This window comes from Rhinichthys klamathensis, unplaced genomic scaffold (assembly GCF_029890125.1).
Source record: "Rhinichthys klamathensis goyatoka isolate OS25496 unplaced genomic scaffold, OSU_Roscu_1.1 h1tg000236l_1, whole genome shotgun sequence".
Lineage (NCBI taxonomy): Eukaryota > Metazoa > Chordata > Actinopteri > Cypriniformes > Leuciscidae > Rhinichthys > Rhinichthys klamathensis.
In genome coordinates, this window is record NW_026606759.1 from 4,240,001 (window position 1) to 4,260,000 (window position 20,000).

Consider the following 20,000-nt stretch of genomic DNA (forward strand, 5'->3'; position numbering starts at 1 on the left):
CCGGTCAAAGTTGAGATTTCAAACAGGCATATCTCTGGAACCCAGCCGAGTTGGGGCTCCATACACCCGGTGTGGGGGGGTCTCCTAGAGGTCCCCCAACACCCAGAGTCTCGCTCCCCAACTCGGCTTATTTTTCGAGTTACATCCGGTCAAAGTTGAGATTTCAAACAGGCATATCTCTGGAACCCAGCCGAGTTGGGGCTCCATACACCCGGTGTGGGGGGGTCTCCTAGAGGTCCCCCAACACCCAGAGTCTCGCTCCCCAACTCGGCTTATTTTTCGAGTTACATCCGGTCAAAGTTGAGATTTCAAACAGGAATATCTCTGGAACCAAGCCGAGTTGGGGCTCCATACACCCGGTGTGGGGGGGTCTCCTAGAGGTCCCCAAACACCCAGAGTATGGAGCTCCAACTCGGCTTACTTTTCGAGATACGGCCGGTCGAAGCTGGACAGGAAGTGACCGTATCTCTGGAACCGAGCCGAGTTGGGGCTCCATACACCCGGGCTGGGGGTGTCCCTTAGAGGTCCCCCAACGCCCAGAGTATGGAGCTCCAACTCGGCTTCCTCTCCGAGTTACGCCCGGTCAAAGCTGGACAGGAAGTGGCCGTATCTCGGGACCGGAAGGTCCCCGTGGCTCGGGACGGCGGGAGATGTAGGGTCCCCTAGGGTAGCCCTGGCACCCGCCGTCCCGAGCCGCTGGGCCCTTCGGTTCCCGAGATAGGCCCGGTTACGCGCGAGGGACTTTTGGACAAAACGACCCGTATCTCGGAAAGGGGAGGTCCCAGCGGCTCGCCCTTTCGGGTGTCGGGGGCTCCCCCCGGGCCCTCTCGGACCCCACCTCCCCGGGCCCCTGGGACCTTTCCTTCCGAGGTGCGCCCCGTCCCGTTGGGCCCATTTTCTCCGGGACCCGGGGGCCCCGGAGCTCGGGGGTTGGCTTGTTGTGAGGGGCCCACCCAGACCCTACTTTGACCCGAGTCTGGTGTCTCTGGGCGGCCGGGTCCCGGAGTTACGGCCGTTCAAAGTCGGGGCCCTTTTGAGGTCCGAAAATTCCTCAGAGTCCAAAACCTGCAGTGGGTGGGGACTTCCAGGGCCCCAGAGGCTCTGGTGGCACGCCGAGGAAGGTTCACCGTCCTCGGGGACGGCCAGGCGGCCCCGGAAGGGGAAAGTCGGGACTAACTCTGACTCTCTTAAGGTAGAGAACGACCAGAGAGCTGAATGTGGATTTCGTTTTCCCCGAATATCTCGAGAACCACACGGCGAAAAAATGTCAAACTCGGGTCGTCTGTAGGACTCGAGGAGCCCTATCCATCGGTGCCACCCCCGTCCCCGAGGGCCTCTGGGTCAGGGAGTTACGTCCGGTCAAAGGCGCGGCTTTTTCGGCTTATATCTCGAGAACCCCTCGCTCAATATTCCCCAAACTCTAATCGATGGTAGTGCTGGACGGGGCCTTTCGAATGAGCCCACCCCCGAGGTCCAACTCGCCCGGGTCCCCGAGTTACGGCCGTTCAAAGTCGGGGGCCCTTTTCGAGGTCTGAAAATTCCTCAGAGTCCAAAACCTGCAGTGGGTGGGGACTTCCAGGGCCCCAGACGCTCTGGTGGCACGCCGAGGAAGGTTCACCGTCCTCGGGCACGGCCAGGTGGCCCCCGTGGTCCTGGAAGTCCCCTTGGAGACATGGGTGAGCGGCAAATCCACTGAACGAATGGGAAATTTTAGTTTTCCCCGAATATCTCGAAAACCACACGGCGAAAACAATTCAAACTCGGGTCGTCTGTAGGTCTCGAGGGGCCCTATCCAACGGTGCCACCCCCGTCCCCGAGGGCCTCGGGGTCAGGGAGTTACGTCCGGTCAAAGGCGCAGCTTTTTCGGCTTACATCTCGAGAACCCCTCGCTCAATATTCCCCAAACTCTAATCGATGGTAGTGCTGGACGGGGCCTTTCGAATGAGCCCACCCCCGAGGTCCAACTCGCCCGGGTCCCCGAGTTACGGCCGTTCAAAGTCGGGGGCCCTTTTCGAGGTCTGAAAATTCCTCAGAGTCCAAAACCTGCAGTGGGTGGGGACTTCCAGGGCCCCAGACGCTCTGGTGACACGCCGAGGAAGGTTCACCGTCCTCGGGCACGGCCAGGTGGCCCCCGTGGTCCTGGAAGTCCCCTTGGAGACATGGGTGACAGCCAGACCCACTGAACGAATGGGAAATTTTAGTTTTCCCCGAATATCTCGAAAACCACACGGCGAAAAAATGTCAAACTCGGGTCGTCTGTAGGCCTCGAGAGGCCCTATCCAACGGGGCCACCCCCGTCCCCGAGGGCCTCGGGGTCAGGGAGTTACGTCCGGTCAAAGGCGCAGCTTTTTCGGCTTATATCTCGAGAACCCCTCGCTCAATATTCCCCAAACTCTAATCGGTCGTAGTGCTGGACGGGGCCTTTCGAATGAGCCCACCCCCGAGGTCCAACTCGCCCGGGTCCCCGAGTTACGGCCGTTCAAAGTCGGGGGCCCTTTTCGAGGTCTGAAAATTCCTCAGAGTCCAAAACCTGCAGTGGGTGGGGACTTCCAGGGCCCCAGACGCTCTGGTGGCACGCCGAGGAAGGTTCACCGTCCTCGGGCACGGCCAGGTGGCCCCCGTGGTCCTGGAAGTCCCCTTGGAGACATGGGTGAGCGGCAAATCCACTGAACGAATGGGAAATTTTAGTTTTTCTCGAATATCTCGAGAACCACACGGCGAAAAAATGTCAAACTCGGGTCGTCTGTAGGCCTCGAATAGCCCTATCCAACGGTGCCACCCCCGTCCCCGAGGGCCTCGGGGTCAGGGAGTTACGTCCGGTCAAAGGCGCGGCTTTTTCGGCTTATATCTCGAGAACCCCTCGCTCAATATTCCCCAAACTCTAATCGATGGTAGTGCTGGACGGGGCCTTTCGAATGAGCCCACCCCCGAGGTCCAACTCGCCCGGGTCCCCGAGTTACGGCCGTTCAAAGTCGGGGGCCCTTTTCGAGGTCTGAAAATTCCTCAGAGTCCAAAACCTGCAGTGGGTGGGGACTTCCAGGGCCCCAGACGCTCTGGTGGCACGCCGAGGAAGGTTCACCGTCCTCGGGCACGGCCAGGTGGCCCCCGTGGTCCTGGAAGTCCCCTTGGAGACATGGGTGAGCGGCAAATCCACTGAACGAATGAGAAATTTTAGTTTTCCCCGAATATCTCGAAAACCACACGGCGAAAAAATTTCAAACTCGGGTCGTCTGTAGGACTCGAGGAGCCCTATCCAACGGTGCCACCCCCGTCCCCGAGGGCCTCTGGGTAAGGGAGTTACGTCCGGTCAAAGGCGCGGCTTTTTCGGCTTATATCTCGAGAACCCCTCGCTCAATATTCCCCAAACTCTAATCGATCGTAGTGCTGGACGGGGCCTTTCGAATGAGCCCACCCCCGAGGTCCAACTCGCCCGGGTCCCCGAGTTACAGCCGTTCAAAGTCGGGGCTCCCAGCGAACGGCGAATCGGTAGGGGGCGTCCCCGCGGCCCGCCACCGCCCTGGTTCGAGTCAGGGCCCCCGTGGGACCTCCTCACCCGAATTTGAGCTCTCTGGGTCTTCGGGTTGCCGAGATACGGGCGATTTTCTCCCGAGATCGTGACGTCATCGGCGGCCGCCATTTTGGATCGCGCCCGGCGGTTTTCGGCTAATATCTCCGCGAAAACAGCACCAAAAATCATGAAACTTGTATCAGTTTGTTCAGTTCGACGAGACGGTTCGAACGAGCCCGGTGGTGGCCGGATCCGTTGAGTTTTCGCCGAGATATTTGCGTTTTTCGCTTCCGGTTCGCTTTGGGGGGCTGTATCTCGGGCCCCCGGGGGCCCACGAGGCTGGGGGTGGGCTCATTCGAAAGGTCTCGTCCCGTTCTACACTCGATAAAAATTTGGCGTCGATTGGACCCGCCTTCGCCGAGTTACGGGCGTTTGAAGCCGTTTGCAGTGGGGTTACCATCCTTCAAACTGCATGTGCTCTTAGGCGGCCGCCAAGGCCGAGCACGGTGCTGTATACCCGGCTTGGAGCGCCCAGCCCCGCGGTTCCGGAGGAACTGTCGGGGAAAAGGGTCACCTGCAACGTGCCATGTGGGTTTTGTGAGGAGGAGAGTGCCCTGTTCTCCCTGGGAGTCTGGCGCTTGACTCTGGGGGGCTTTGCTCTCCACGGAGGCTTGGCACTCCCGGGCCTTGACCCTGGGGCTTGGCCCTCCGTGGAGGCTTGACCCCGAGGCTTGTCTCCAGGGCCGGGCTCGCTCCAAAACCTAAGTCCATAACGTTGAGGTGCACTGTGAGCTCCAGGCACACGGGTCTTCTCGACCGGCCCGGGGAGGGTGATCCGACCCGGGCCGATGGCGGGTTTGCCCGCCACCCCTGGCTCTCTGTCTGGAGCCGAGACGGTCCTAAAACGGGCCTCGGGGGTGATGTAGGAGAGGGCGCACAGACGCACACCACCCCTCACCAGACCGTCGTGAGTCCCACACTCAGAGTCACTCTGGGTGGGGATGAAATCTGGGTTCCCCCCTCGCCCTGGGCTTGACTCTGGAGCCAAGCTGGCTCTGGAAAACATTGCAACTTCCAGGAAAATGACGGTCTGGTTTTTCTCAAAAGTGCATCCCACGCAGGGTGAAGGTCTCCTGGGCACAGAAAAAGCCCAATGCCCATGGTGAATTTGACTCTGGGCTTGACACTGGTGCCAAGCTGGCTCTGAAAAACATCAAACTTCCAGGAAAATGACGGCCTGATTTTTCTCAAAAGTGCATCCCACGCAGGGTGCAGGTCTCCTGGGCACAGAAAAAGCCCAATGCCCATGGTGAAGTTGACTCTGGGCTTGACACTGGTGCCAAGCTGGCTCTGAAAAACATTGAAACTTCCAGGAAAATGACGGTCTGATATTTCTCAAAAGTGCATCCCACGCAGGGTGCAGGTCTCCTGGGCACAGAAAAAGCCCAATGCCCCATGGAGAGTTTGACTCTGGAGTCATATTTGAAAAAATCGACCAAGTCCATGAACGTGCTGTGGGTTCTGAGCTCCAGGGCTTTCGAGGCAGTTACCCAAGCCAGAGAGGGTGCACTCTGGCTGGGGAAGTGAGTTCAATCTCCACGGTGGTGGAGCTCTGAAAAACAGCAAACTTCCAGGAAAATGACGATCTGATATTTCTCAAAAGTGCATCCCACGCAGGGTGCAGGTCTCCTGGGCACGAATAATGACCAAAGCCTGTGTTGAAATTGACCCTGGGCTTGACTCTGGAGCCAGATTTGAAAAATTGACTAAGTCCATAAACGTGCTGTGGGTTCTGAGCTCCATGCTCTCAGACCTCCCTGGCCAGCCCAGGGAAGGTGGCCCGTCTTGGGCCAGATTCAGATTTAACCGCCACCTATGGAGGTCCGTCTGGTGCAAAGACGGTCCTAAAACGGACCTTGGGGTTCTTGTAGAGGAGGTGAGAGGCCCTCCTGGGCACGAATAAAGACAAAGAGAGCCCCTGGCCGGCTTGACTCTGGGGTCAGAATTGAAAAATCGACTAAGTCCATGAACGAGGTGTGCGTTCGGAGCTCCAGGGTCTTCAAGGCAGTTACCCATGCCAGAGAGGGTGCACTCTGGCTGGGGAAGTGAGTTCAATCTCCACGGTGGTGGAGCTCTGAAATACATCAAACTTCCAGGAAAATGACGGTCTGATATTTCTCAAAAGTGCATCCCACGCAGGGTGCAGGTCTCCTGGGCACGAATAATGACCAAAGCCCGTGTTGAAATTGACCCTGGGCTTGACTCTGGAGCCAGATTTGAAAAATTGACCAAGTCCATAAACGTGCGGTGGCCTCAAACCTCCATGCTCTCAGACCTCCCTGGCCAGCCCAGGGAAGGTGTCCCGTCCTGGGCCAGATTCAGATTTGCCCGCCACCCATGGAGGTCCGTCTGGTGCAAAGACGGTCCTAAAACGGACCTTGGGGCTCTTGTAGAGGAGGTGAGAGGCCTTCCTGGGCACGAATAAAGACAAAGAGAGCCCCTGGCCGGCTTGACTCTGGGGTCAGAATTGAAAAATTGACTAAGTCCATGAACGAGGTGTGCGTTCGGAGCTCCAGGGTCTTCAAGGCAGTTAACCATGCCAGAGAGGGTGCACTCTGGCTGGGGAAGTGAGTTCAATCTCCACGGTGGTGGAGCTCTGAAAAACAGCAAACTTCCAGGAAAATGACGGTCTGATATTTCTCAAAAGTGCATCCCACGCAGGGTGCGGGTCTCCTGGGCACGAATAAAGACCAAAGCCCGTGTTGAAATTGACCCTGGGCTTGACTCTGGAGCCAGATTTGAAAAATTGACTAAGTCCATAAACGTGCGGTGGCCTCAAACCTCCATGCTCTCAGACCTCCCTGGCCAGCCCAGGGAAGGTGTCCCGTCCTGGGCCAGATTCAGATTTGCCCGCCACCCATGGAGGTCCGTCTGGTGCAAAGACGGTCCTAAAACGGACCTTGGGGCTCTTGTAGAGGAGGTGAGAGGCCTTCCTGGGCACGAATAAAGACAAAGAGAGCCCCTGGCCGGCTTGACTCTGGAGTCAGAATTGAAAAAATCGACCAAGTCCATAAACGAGGTGTGGGTTAAGAGCTCCAGGGTCTTCAAGGCAGTTACCCACGCCAGAGAGGGTGCACTCTGGCCGGGGAAGTGGGTTCAATCTCCACGGTGGTGGAGCTCTGAAAAACATCAAACATCCAGGAAAAGACGGCCTGATTTATCTGAAAAGTGCATCCCAGGTAGGGTGCTGGTCTCCTGGGCACGAAGAAAGCCCAATGCCCATGGTGAAATTGACTCTGGGCTTGACTCTGAGGCCTAGATCTCGAAAAATGACAGAGTCCAAAAAGTTGCGGTTGCTTCAAAGCTCCATGCTGTCAGACCTCCCTGGCCAGCCCAGGGAAGGTGGCCCGTCTTGGGCCAGATTCAGATTTAACCGCCACCTATGGAGGTCCGTCTGGTGCAAAGACGGTCCTAAAACGGACCTTGGGGTTCTTGTAGAGGAGGTGAGAGGCCCTCCTGGGCACGAATAAAGACAAAGAGAGCCCCTGGCCGGCTTGACTCTGGGGTCAGAATTGAAAAATTGACCAAGTCCATGAACGAGGTGTGCGTTCGGAGCCCCAGGGTCTTCAAGGCAGTTACCCATGCCAGAGAGGGTGCACTCTGGCTGGGGAAGTGAGTTCAATCTCCGCCGTTGTGGAGCTCTGAAAAACATCAAACTTCCAGGAAAATGACGGTCTGATATTTCTCAAAAGTGCATCCCACGCAGGGTGCGGGTCTCCTGGGCACGAATAATGACCAAAGCCCGTGTTGAAATTGACCCTGGGCTTGACTCTGGAGCCAGATTTGAAAAAATTGACCAAGTCCATAAACGTGCGGTGGCCTCAAACCTCCATGCTCTCAGACCTCCCTGGCCAGCCCAGGGAAGGTGTCCCGTCCTGGGCCAGATTCAGATTTGCCCGCCACCCATGGAGGTCCGTCTGGTGCAAAGACGGTCCTAAAACGGACCTTGGGGCTCTTGTAGAGGAGGTGAGAGGCCTTCCTGGGCACGAATAAAGACAAAGAGAGCCCCAGGCCGGCTTGACTCTGGGGTCAGAATTGAAAAAAATTGACTAAGTCCATGAACGAGGTGTGCGTTCGGAGCCCCAGGGTCTTCAAGGCAGTTACCCATGCCAGAGAGGGTGCACTCTGGCTGGGGAAGTGAGTTCAATCTCCACGGTGGTGGAGCTCTGAAAAACAGCAAACTTCCAGGAAAATGACGGTCTGATATTTCTCAAAAGTGCATCCCAAGCAGGGTGCAGGTCTCCTGGGCACGAATAATGACCAAAGCCTGTGTTGAAATTGTCCCTGGGCTTGACTCTGGAGCCAGATTTGAAAAATTGACTAAGTCCATAAACGTGCTGTGGGTTCTGAGCTCCATGCTCTCAGACCTCCCTGGCCAGCCCAGGGAAGGTGTCCCGTCCTGGGCCAGATTCAGATTTGCCCGCCACCCATGGAGGTCCGTCTGGTGCAAAGACGGTCCTAAAACGGACCTTGGGGCTCTTGTAGAGGAGGTGAGAGGCCTTCCTGGGCACGAATAAAGACAAAGAGAGCCCCAGGCCGGCTTGACTCTGGGGTCAGAATTGAAAAAAATTGACTAAGTCCATGAACGAGGTGTGCGTTCGGAGCCCCAGGGTCTTCAAGGCAGTTACCCATGCCAGAGAGGGTGCACTCTGGCTGGGGAAGTGAGTTCAATCTCCACGGTGGTGGAGCTCTGAAAAACAGCAAACTTCCAGGAAAATGACGGTCTGATATTTCTCAAAAGTGCATCCCAAGCAGGGTGCAGGTCTCCTGGGCACGAATAATGACCAAAGCCTGTGTTGAAATTGTCCCTGGGCTTGACTCTGGAGCCAGATTTGAAAAATTGACTAAGTCCATAAACGTGCTGTGGGTTCTGAGCTCCATGCTCTCAGACCTCCCTGGCCAGCCCAGGGAAAGTGGCCCGTCTTGGGCCAGATTCAGATTTAACCGCCACCTATGGAGGTCCGTCTGGTGCAAAGACGGTCCTAAAACGGACCTTGGGGTTCTTGTAGAGGAGGTGAGAGGCCCTCCTGGGCACGAATAAAGACAAAGAGAGCCCCTGGCCGGCTTGACTCTGGAGTCAGAATTGAAAAAATCGACCAAGTCCATGAACGAGGTGTGGGTTCAGAGCTCCAGGGTCTTCAAGGCAGTTACCCATGCCAGAGAGGGTGCACTCTGGCTGGGGAAGTGAGTTCAATCTCCACGGCGGTGGAGCTCTGAAAAACATCAAACTTCCAGGAAAATGACGGTCTGATATTTCTCAAAAGTGCATCCCACGCAGGGTGCGGGTCTCCTGGGCACGAATAATGACCAAAGCCCGTGTTGAAATTGACCCTGGGCTTGACTCTGGAGCCAGATTTGAAAAATTGACCAAGTCCATAAACGTGCGGTGGCCTCAAACCTCCATGCTCTCAGACCTCCCTGGCCAGCCCAGGGAAGGTGTCCCGTCCTGGGCCAGATTCAGATTTGCCCGCCACCCATGGAGGTCCGTCTGGTGCAAAGACGGTCCTAAAACGGACCTTGGGGCTCTTGTAGAGGAGGTGAGAGGCCTTCCTGGGCACGAATAAAGACAAAGAGAGCCCCAGGCCGGCTTGACTCTGGGGTCAGAATTGAAAAATTGACCAAGTCCATGAACGAGGTGTGCGTTCGGAGCCCCAGGGTCTTCAAGGCAGTTACCCATGCCAGAGAGGGTGCACTCTGGCTGGGGAAGTGAGTTCAATCTCCGCCGTTGTGGAGCTCTGAAAAACATCAAACCTCCAGGAAAAGACGGTCTGATTTTTCCCAAAAGTGCATCCCGGGAAGGGTGCGGGTCTCCTGGGCACGAATAATGACCAAAGCCCGTGTTGAAATTGACCCTGGGCTTGACTCTGAAGCCTAGATCTCGAAAAATGACAGAGTCCAAAAAGTTGCGGTTGCTTCAAAGCTCCATGCTGTCAGACCTCCCTGGCCAGCCCAGGGAAGGTGGCCCGTCTTGGGCCAGATTCAGATTTAACCGCCACCTATGGAGGTCCGTCTGGTGCAAAGACGGTCCTAAAACGGACCTTGGGGTTCTTGTAGAGGAGGTGAGAGGCCTTCCTGGGCACGAATAAAGACAAAGAGAGCCCCAGGCCGGCTTGACTCTGGGGTCAGAATTGAAAAATTGACCAAGTCCATGAACGAGGTGTGCGTTCGGAGCCCCAGGGTCTTCAAGGCAGTTACCCATGCCAGAGAGGGTGCACTCTGGCTGGGGAAGTGAGTTCAATCTCCGCCGTTGTGGAGCTCTGAAAAACATCAAACCTCCAGGAAAAGACGGTCTGATTTTTCCCAAAAGTGCATCCCGGGAAGGGTGCGGGTCTCCTGGGCACGAATAATGACCAAAGCCCGTGTTGAAATTGACCCTGGGCTTGACTCTGAAGCCTAGATCTCGAAAAATGACAGAGTCCAAAAAGTTGCGGTTGCTTCAAAGCTCCATGCTGTCAGACCTCCCTGGCCAGCCCAGGGAAGGTGGCCCGTCTTGGGCCAGATTCAGATTTAACCGCCACCTATGGAGGTCCGTCTGGTGCAAAGACGGTCCTAAAACGGACCTTGGGGTTCTTGTAGAGGAGGTGAGAGGCCTTCCTGGGCACGAATGAAGACAAAGAGAGCCCCTGGCCGGCTTGACTCTGGGGTCAGAATTGAAAAATTGACCAAGTCCATGAACGAGGTGTGCGTTCGGAGCCCCAGGGTCTTCAAGGCAGTTACCCATGCCAGAGAGGGTGCACTCTGGCTGGGGAAGTGAGTTCAATCTCCGCCGTTGTGGAGCTCTGAAAAACATCAAACCTCCAGGAAAAGACGGTCTGATTTTTCTGAAAAGTGCATCCCAGGAAGGGTGCGGGTCTCCTGGGCACGAATAATGACCAAAGCCCGTGTTGAAATCGACCCTGGGCTTGACTCTGAAGCCTAGATCTCGAAAAATGACAGAGTCCAAAATGTTGCGGTTGGCTCAAAGCTCCATGCTCTCAGACCTCCCTGGCCAGCCCAGGGAAGGTGTCCCGTCCTGGGCCAGATTCAGATTTGCCTGCCACCAATGGAGGTCCGTCTGGAGCGAAGACGGTCCTAAAACGTACCTTGGGGCTCTTGTAGAGGAGGCGAGAAGCCTTCCCGGGCACAAATAAAGCCCAAAGCCTATGGAGAAATTGACTCTGGGCTTGACTCTGAAGCCAAGCTATCAAAAAATGACAGAGTCCAAAAAGTTGCGGTCGACTCAAAGCTCCATGCCGTCAGACCTCCCTGGCCAGCCCAGGGAAGGTGGCCCGTCCTGGGCCAGAATCAGATTTGCCTGCCACCCCATGGAGGTCCGCCTGGAGCAAAGTCGGTCCTAAAACGGCCCTTCGGGGCTGTATGGAAGAGGGTAGTGTGGTGATTGTGGCAGGGGGCAAACACACACACCTCATCATCAGACCGTCGTGAGTCCCACTCAGGGTCACTCTGGGTGGGTATATAAAATCCAGAATACACCGCGCGATGGTGGAGCTCTGGAAGTTTGAAACCTCCAGGAAAAGACGGTATGGTTTTATCTGAAAAGTGCGTCCCAGGCATGGTGCAGCTTTCCTGGGCACGAATCAAGAGCAAGTGCCTTGTGGGGTTGACTCTGGGCTTGGATCTGGTGTCAAATTTGAAAAATTGGAAGAGTCCAAAAATGTGTGGTTGCCTCAGAGCTCCATGCTCTCAGACCTCCCTGGCCAGCCCAGGGAGGGTGCCTCGGTCCCGGGCACAGACAGATAGGTTTGCCTACCGGAGCTCCGCCTGGAGCAAAGTCGGTCCTAAAACGGCCCTTCGGGGCTGTATGGAAGAGGGGAGTGTGGTGATTGTGGCAGGGGGCAAACACACACACACACCTCATCATCAGACCGTCGTGAGTCCCACTCAGGGTCACTCTGGGTGGGTATATAAAATCCAGAATACACCGCGCGATGGTGGAGCTCTGGAAGTTTGAAACCTCCAGGAAAAGACGGTATGATTTTATCTGAAAAGTGCGTCCCAGGCATGGTGCAGCTTTCCTGGGCACGAATCAAGAGCAAGTGCCTTGTGGGGTTGACTCTGGGCTTGGCTCTGGTGTCAAATTTGAAAAAAATTGGAAGAGTCCAAAAATGTGTGGTTGCCTCAGAGCTCCATGCTCTCAGACCTCCCTGGCCAGCCCAGGGAGGGTGCCTCGGTCCCGGGCACAGACAGATAGGTTTGCCTACCGGAGCTCCGCCTGGAGCAAAGTCGGTCCTAAAACGGCCCTTCGGGGCTGTATGGAAGAGGGGAGTGTGGTGATTGTGGCAGGGGGCAAACACACACACACACACACCTCATCATCAGACCGTCGTGAGTCCCACTCAGGGTCACTCTGGGTGGGTATATAAAATCCAGAATACACCGCGCGATGGTGGAGCTCTGGAAGTTTGAAACCTCCAGGAAAAGACGGTATGATTTTATCTGAAAAGTGCGTCCCAGGCATGGTGCAGCTTTCCTGGGCACGAATCAAGAGCAAGTGCCTTGTGGGGTTGACTCTGGGCTTGGCTCTGGTGTCAAATTTGAAAAATTGGAAGAGTCCAAAAATGTGTGGTTGCCTCAGAGCTCCATGCTCTCAGACCTCCCTGGCCAGCCCAGGGAGGGTGCCTCGGTCCCGGGCACAGACAGATAGGTTTGCCTACCGGAGCTCCGCCTGGAGCAAAGTCGGTCCTAAAACGGCCCTTCGGGGCTGTATGGAAGAGGGGAGTGTGGTGATTGTGGCAGGGGGCAAACACACACACCTCATCATCAGACCGTCGTGAGTCCCACTCAGAGACACTCTGGCTGGGTATATAAAATCCAGATTACACCATGCGACGGTGGAGCTCTGGAAGTTTGAAACCTCCAGGAAAAGACGGTATGGTTTTATCTGAAAAGTGCGTCCCAGGCATGGTGCAGCTTTCCTGGGCACGAATCAAGAGCAAGTGCCTTGTGGGGTTGACTCTGGGCTTGGCTCTGGTGTCAAATTTGAAAAATTGGAAGAGTCCAAAAATGTGTGGTTGCCTCAGAGCTCCATGCTCTCAGACCTCCCTGGCCAGCCCAGGGAGGGTGCCTCGGTCCCGGGCACAGACAGATAGGTTTGCCTACCGGAGCTCCTCCTGGAGCAAAGACGGTCCTAAAACGGACCTTCGGGGCTGTATGGAAGAGGGTAGTGTGGTGATTGTGGCAGGGGGCAAACACACACACACCTCATCATCAGACCGTCGTGAGTCCCACTCAGGGTCACTCTGGGTGGGTATATAAAATCCAGAATACACCGCGCGATGGTGGAGCTCTGGAAGTTTGAAACCTCCAGGAAAAGACGGTATGGTTTTATCTGAAAAGTGCGTCCCAGGCATGGTGCAGCTTTCCTGGGCACGAATCAAGAGCAAGTGCCTTGTGGGGTTGACTCTGGGCTTGGCTCTGGTGTCAAATTTGAAAAATTGGAAGAGTCCAAAAATGTGTGGTTGCCTCAGAGCTCCATGCTCTCAGACCTCCCTGGCCAGCCCAGGGAGGGTGCCTCGGTCCCGGGCACAGACAGATAGGTTTGCCTACCGGAGCTCCTCCTGGAGCAAAGACGGTCCTAAAACGGACCTTCGGGGCTGTATGGAAGAGGGTAGTGTGGTGATTGTGGCAGGGGGCAAACACACACACACCTCATCATCAGACCGTCGTGAGTCCCACTCAGGGTCACTCTGGGTGGGTATATAAAATCCAGAATACACCGCGCGATGGTGGAGCTCTGGAAGTTTGAAACCTCCAGGAAAAGACGGTATGGTTTTATCTGAAAAGTGCGTCCCAGGCATGGTGCAGCTTTCCTGGGCACGAATCAAGAGCAAGTGCCTTGTGGGGTTGACTCTGGGCTTGGCTCTGGTGTCAAATTTGAAAAATTGGAAGAGTCCAAAAATGTGTGGTTGCCTCAGAGCTCCATGCTCTCAGACCTCCCTGGCCAGCCCAGGGAGGGTGCCTCGGTCCCAGGCACAGACAGATAGGTTTGCCTACCGGAGCTCCTCCTGGAGCAAAGACGGTCCTAAAACGGACCTTCGGGGCTGTATGGAAGAGGGTAGTGTGGTGATTGTGGCAGGGGGCAAACACACACACCTCATCATCAGACCGTCGTGAGTCCCACTCAGGGTCACTCTGGGTGGGTATATAAAATCCAGAATACACCGCGCGATGGTGGAGCTCTGGAAGTTTGAAACCTCCAGGAAAAGACGGTATGATTTTATCTGAAAAGTGCGTCCCAGGCATGGTGCAGCTTTCCTGGGCACGAAGCAAGAGCAAGTGCCTTGTGGGGTTGACTCTGGGCTTGGCTCTGGTGTCAAATTTGAAAAATTGGAAGAGTCCAAAAATGTGTGGTTGCCTCAGAGCTCCATGCTCTCAGACCTCCCTGGCCAGCCCAGGGAGGGTGCCTCGGTCCCGGGCACAGACAGATTGGTTTGCCTACAGGAGCTCCGCCTGGAGCAAAGTCGGTCCTAAAACGGCCCTTCGGGGCTGTATGGAAGAGGGTAGTGTGGTGATTGTGGCGGGGGCAAACATACACCTCATCATCAGACCGTCGTGAGTCACTCTGGCTGGGTATATAAAATCCAGATTACACCGCGCGATGGTGGATCTCTGGAAGTACGAAACCTCCAGGAAAAGACGGTATGATTTTATCTGAAAAGTGCGTCCCAGGCACCTTGCAGCTTTCCTGGGCACGAATCAAGAGCAAGTGCCTTGTGGGGTTGACTCTGGGCTTGGCTCTGGTGTCAAATTTGAAAAATTGACAGAGTCCAAAAAATTGTGATTGCCTCAGAGCTCCATGCTCTCAGAGACCTCCCTGGCCAGCCCAGGGAGGGTGCCTCGGTCCCGGGCACAGACAGATTGGTTTGCCTACAGGAGCTCCGCCTGGAGCAAAGTCGGTCCTAAAACGGCCCTTCGGGGCTGTATGGAAGAGGGTAGTGTGGTGATTGTGGCAGGGGCAAACACACACCTCATCACCAGACCGTCGTGAGTCCTACTGTCGTGAGAGGGGAGTGTGGTGGTCAGACCGGGTGGGGAAGCGGCGTGACCCGGCCCAGAAAAAGTGCACTTTGTGCGGGTGCGAGACTTACAGTAAAACGAGGCGCCTCCGGGTTGCCTGGGGCCCGGAGGGGCGCACCCTCTCCTTCGGGCCGTCACTTCGGGGTGCCTGGTCGATTGGAACTTTGGACGCGCCTGGGGATGGCCCCTGCCCGGTCGAAAGACCGCTTTGGGCAGCTTGCTCCTCCCCGCTCTGCGCATCGACTCTAGACACGGCCTCCCTCCGGGGAAAGCAGGCCGCGTCGACCCTCGGGAGACTCAGAAGGCCCGTCTGAAACGGATGTCCGCGAAGCCGGCGGTGGTGGCGGGCGCGTCGGGAGGCTTGGACGGTCGGGGAGGTATGGTGGGTACCCCCTCGTCACGTCTCAGAGCCTAACTTCGCCCTGCGCATCACCCCGCTTTGAAAAGCACCCTTCCCGGTTACGGCCTCGACCCAGAGGCCTCCCACCCCCAGACGGATGGATCCTCGCGCGCCCTATGAGCGGCCGTGCCGTCCTCGAGCCATCCCTCGACCGGGGGCCCGAGCGGAGCGAGACCCGTGTGTAGGAAGCCAGCGCGCCGCGGTTTCGTCTGTCCGGGGCTCTTCGGTTGATCCCGGGGTAAATAAAATCCATATGCTTGTCGAACGGGCCTCGACCCAGAGGCCTCCCGGACGGATGGATCCTCGCGCGCCCTATGAGCGGCCGTGCCGTCCTCGAGCCATCCCTCGACCGGGGGCCCGAGCGGAGCGTGACCCGTGTGTAGGAAGCCAGCGCGCCGCGGTTTCGTCTGTCCGGGGCTCTTCGGTTGATCCCGGGGTAAATAAAATCCATATGCTTGTCGAACGGGCCTCGACCCAGAGGCCTCCCAGACGGATGGATCCTCGCGCGCCCTATGAGCGGCCGTGCCGTCCTCGAGCCATCCCTCGACCGGGGGCCCGAGCGGAGCGTGACCCGTGTGTAGGAAGCCAGCGCGCCGCGGTTTCGTCTGTCCGGGGCAAATAAAAAACCATATGCTTGTCGAACGGCCTCGACCCAGAGGCCTCCCAGCCCCAGACGGATGGATCCTCGCGTGCCCTATGAGCGGCCGTGCCGTCCTCGAGCCATCCCTCGACCGGGGGCCCGAGCGGAGCGTGACCCGTGTGTAGGAAGCCAGCGCGCCGCGGTTTCGTCTGTCCGGGGGGAAATAAAAAACATATGCTTGTCGAACGGCCTCGACCCAGAGGCCTCCCAGCCCCAGACGGATGGATCCTCGCGCGCCCTATGAGCGGCCGTGCCGTCCTCGAGCCATCCCTCGACCGGGGGCCCGAGCGGAGCGAGACCCGTGTGTAGGAAGCCAGCGCGCCCGTGGTTTCGTCTGTCCAGGGCTCTGGGGGTAAATAAAAACATCAAATTTCGAAAAAAATCGACCAAGTCCAAAAAATGTGCGATGTCTTCAGAGACCCATGCTGATAGACCTCCCTGGCTAGTCCAGGGAAAGTGCCTCGGTTCTGGGCACAGATGGATCGGTTTGCCTGACGGAGCTCCGCCTGGAGCTGAGACGGTCCTAGGACGGACCCTTGGGTCTTTGTGGAGGAGGGAGTGACAGCCCTCCGCTCGGACAAGGGACACGAACCAGAACCAGAGTACAGTGGTGGTCAGACCGGGTGGGGAAGCGGCCTGACCCAGCCCAGATGTAAATGCACCCTGTGCGGGCACGAGACTTACAGTAAAACGCGGGTCTGGATTGGACACCCAAGACCCCTAACCGCTGCGCATCCGGGCGAAGGTTGCAACGCCCCTGGCTGCGTGTGGTCATGGTGAAAGGCCACACTGGAGGGAAATGCCAAGATATGTATATATACACTCAAACAAAGAGCTCCATGCTCTCGCTGACCTTCCTGCTCGTCGCTCCTGCTGGACGACACTCTTCTCGGACAAGGTGACGGTCAACAGGCGCCTCCGGGTTGCCCGGGGCCCGGAGGAGAGCACCTCCTCCTCCGGGCCGTCGCTGCTAGGGGTTGCCTGGTCGATTGGAACTTCGGACGCGCCTGGGGACGGCCCCTGCCCGGTCGAAAGACCGCTCTGGGCAGCTTGCTCCTCCCCGCTCTGCGCGTCGACTTTAGACGCGGCCTCCCTCCGGGGAAAGCAGGCCGCGTCGACCCTCGGGAGACTCAGAAGACCCGTCTGAAATGGCTGTCCGCAGAGGCGGTGGTGTCGGCGGGCGCGTCGGGAGGCTTGGACGGTCGGGGAGGTAGTAGGGGGCCCCCTCGTCACGTCTCAGAGCCTAACTTCGCCCTGCGCCTCACCCCGCTTTGAAAGCACCCTTCTCGGTTACGGCCTCGACCCAGAGGCCTCCCACCCCCAGACGGATGGATCCTCGCGCGCCCTATGAGCGGCCGTGCCGTCCTCGAGCCATCCCTCGACCGGGGGCCCGAGCGGAGCGAGACCCGTGTGTAGGAAGCCAGCGCGCCGCGGTTTCGTCTGTCCGGGGCTCTTCGGTTGATCCCGGGGTAAATAAAATCCATATGCTTGTCGAACGGGCCTCGACCCAGAGGCCTCCCAGACGGATGGATCCTCGCGCGCCCTATGAGCGGCCGTGCCGTCCTCGAGCCATCCCTCGACCGGGGGCCCGAGCGGAGCGTGACCCGTGTGTAGGAAGCCAGCGCGCCGCGGTTTCGTCTGTCCGGGGCAAATAAAAAACCATATGCTTGTCGAACGGCCTCGACCCAGAGGCCTCCCAGCCCCAGACGGATGGATCCTCTCGCGCCCTATGAGCGGCCGTGCCGTCCTCGAGCCATCCCTCGACCGGGGGCCCGAGCGGAGCGAGACCCGTGTGTAGGAAGCCAGCGCGCCCGTGGTTTCGTCTGTCCGGGGCTCTGGGGTAAATAAAAACATCAAATTTCGAAAAATCGACCAAGTCCAAAAAATGGGCGATGTCTTCAGAGACCCATGCTGATAGACCTCCCTGGCTAGTCCAGGGAAAGTGCCTCGGTTCCGGGCACAGATGGATCGGTTTGCCTGACGGAGCTCCGCCTGGAGCTGAGACGGTCCTAGGACAGACCCTTGGGTCTTTGTGGAGGAGGGAGTGACAGCCCTCCGCTCGGACAAGGGACACGAAGCAGAACCAGAGTACAGTGGTGGTCAGACCGGGTGGGGAAGCGGCCTGACCCAGCCCAGATGTAAATGCACCCTGTGCGGGCACGAGACTTACAGTAAAACGCGGGTCTGGATTGGACACCCAAGACCCCTAACCGCTGCGCATCCGGGCGAAGGTGCAACGCCCCTGGGTGCGTGTGCTCATGGTCAAAGGCCACACTGGAGGGAAATGCCAAGATGCATAAATACACTCAAACAAAAAGCTCCATGCTCTCGCTGACCTTCCTGCTCGTCGCTCCTGCTGGACGACACTCTTCTCGGACAAGGTGACGGTCAACAGGCGCCTCCGGGTTGCCCGGGGCCCGGAGGAGAGCACCCCCTCCTCCGGGCCGTCGCTGCTAGGGGTCGCCTGGTCGATTGGAACTTCGGACGCGCCTGGGGACGGCCCCTGCCCGGTCGAAAGACCGCTCTGGGCAGCTTGCTCCTCCCCGCTCTGCGCGTCGACTCTAGACGCGGCCTCCCTCCGGGGAAAGCAGGCCGCGTCGACCCTCGGGAGACTCAGAAGACCCGTCTGAAACGGATGTCCGCAGAGGCGGTGGTGGCGGCGGGCGCGTCGGGAGGCTTGGACGGTCGGGGAGGTAGTAGGGGGCCCCCTCTGTCACGTCTTAGAGCCTCACTTCGCCCTGCGCCTCACCCCGCTTTGAAAGCACTCTTCTCGGTTACGGCCTCGACCCAGAGGCCTCCCACCTCCCCCCAGATGGAGGGTTCCGCACGCGCCCTATGAGCGGCCGCGCCGTCCTCGAGCCATCCCTCGACCGGGGGCCCGAGCGGAGCGAGACCCGTGTGTAGGAAGCCCGCGCGCTGCGGTTCGCCCCCGTCCGGGGCTCCTCGGTTGATCCCGGGGTAAGAAACATATGCTCATCACACGCTCAGGTCTGGGTAAACGGCGAAACGACTCCAGGGGCTTGAGACACCCCTGGAGGAGAGAAGGCAGTGAGAAACAAAAACGGACAGTGTCTGTGAAGTTGCGTACGAACGAGATTCCCATGCTGACTCACCTCCCTGGCTGGCGACCGGGGAGAGTGCCTCGGGTTCGGGCACGAGCGAATCCGTCTACCTGACGGAGCTCCAGATGGAGCAAAGACGGTCCCGAAACGGACCTTCGGGGTTTTGTCGAGGAGGGGACAAGCGCTCCGATCGGACAAGGTTGACGGGCGGGCGGGCGCCCTGGAGGAAGGTGCTCCTCCGAAGCAAATAAAAAAACGGACAGAGTCTGGAACGATGCGGTCAAACCAGGTTCCCAAGAACACGCGACTCCCCGGCTGGCGACCGGGGAGAGTGCCTCGGGTTCGGGCACGAGCGAATCCGTCTGCATGGCGGAGCACCCGTCGGTGCAAAGACGGTCCTAAAACGGACCTTCGGGGTTTTGTCGAGGAGGGGACAAGCGCCCCGCTCGGACAAGGTGACGGATGAAGCTCGTTCTCGGTCTCGGGTTCCCTACATCCTGGGGAGGATGCTTTATCTGGGGCGGTAAGCGGTGACGAGGGCGCTCTGGAGGAAAAGTCCCCCTCCGAAAAAAGGACAGAGTCCGTAAATGTGCGGTCGAAAAAGTTTCCCAGGACGGCCAGCCTCCACGGCCGGTGACCGAGGAGGGCGCCTCAGACTCGGGCGCGGTCGAAACGGTCGCATCGGCGGAGCACCCGTCGGTGCGAAGACGGTCCTAAAACGGACCTTCGGGGTTTTGTCGAGGAGGGGACAAGCGCCCCGCTCGGACAAGGTAACGGTCTTTCGTACGAAAACGGGCGCCTCCGGGTTGCCCGGGGCCCGGAGGAGAGCACCCCCTCCTCCGGGCCGTCGCTGCTAGGGGTCGCCTGGTCGATTGGAACTTTGGACGCGCCTGGGGACGGCCCCTGCCCGGTCGAAAGACCGCTCTGGGCAGCTTGCTCCTCCCCGCTCTGCGCGTCGACTCTAGACGCGGCCTCCCTCCGGGGAAAGCAGGCCGCGTCGACCCTCGGGAGACTCAGAAGGTCCGTCTGAAACGAACGTCCGCCACGGCGGCGGAGGACGCGGTGCGCGTCGGGCAGGATCGGACTGGGCGAGGCCCCACCCCTCCCCAGTCTTCGAGCCGACCCTTCGCCACCGCACCTCCCCGCCCCGAAAAGCACCCCTTCCCGGTTACGGCCTCGACCCAGCGGCCACACACCCCCCCACCTCCGCCACGGAGGAGGGTTTTCCGCACGCGCCCTATGAGCGGCCGCGCCGTCCTCGAGCCATCCCTCGACCGGGGGCCCGAGCGGAGCGAGACCCGTGTGTAGGAAGCC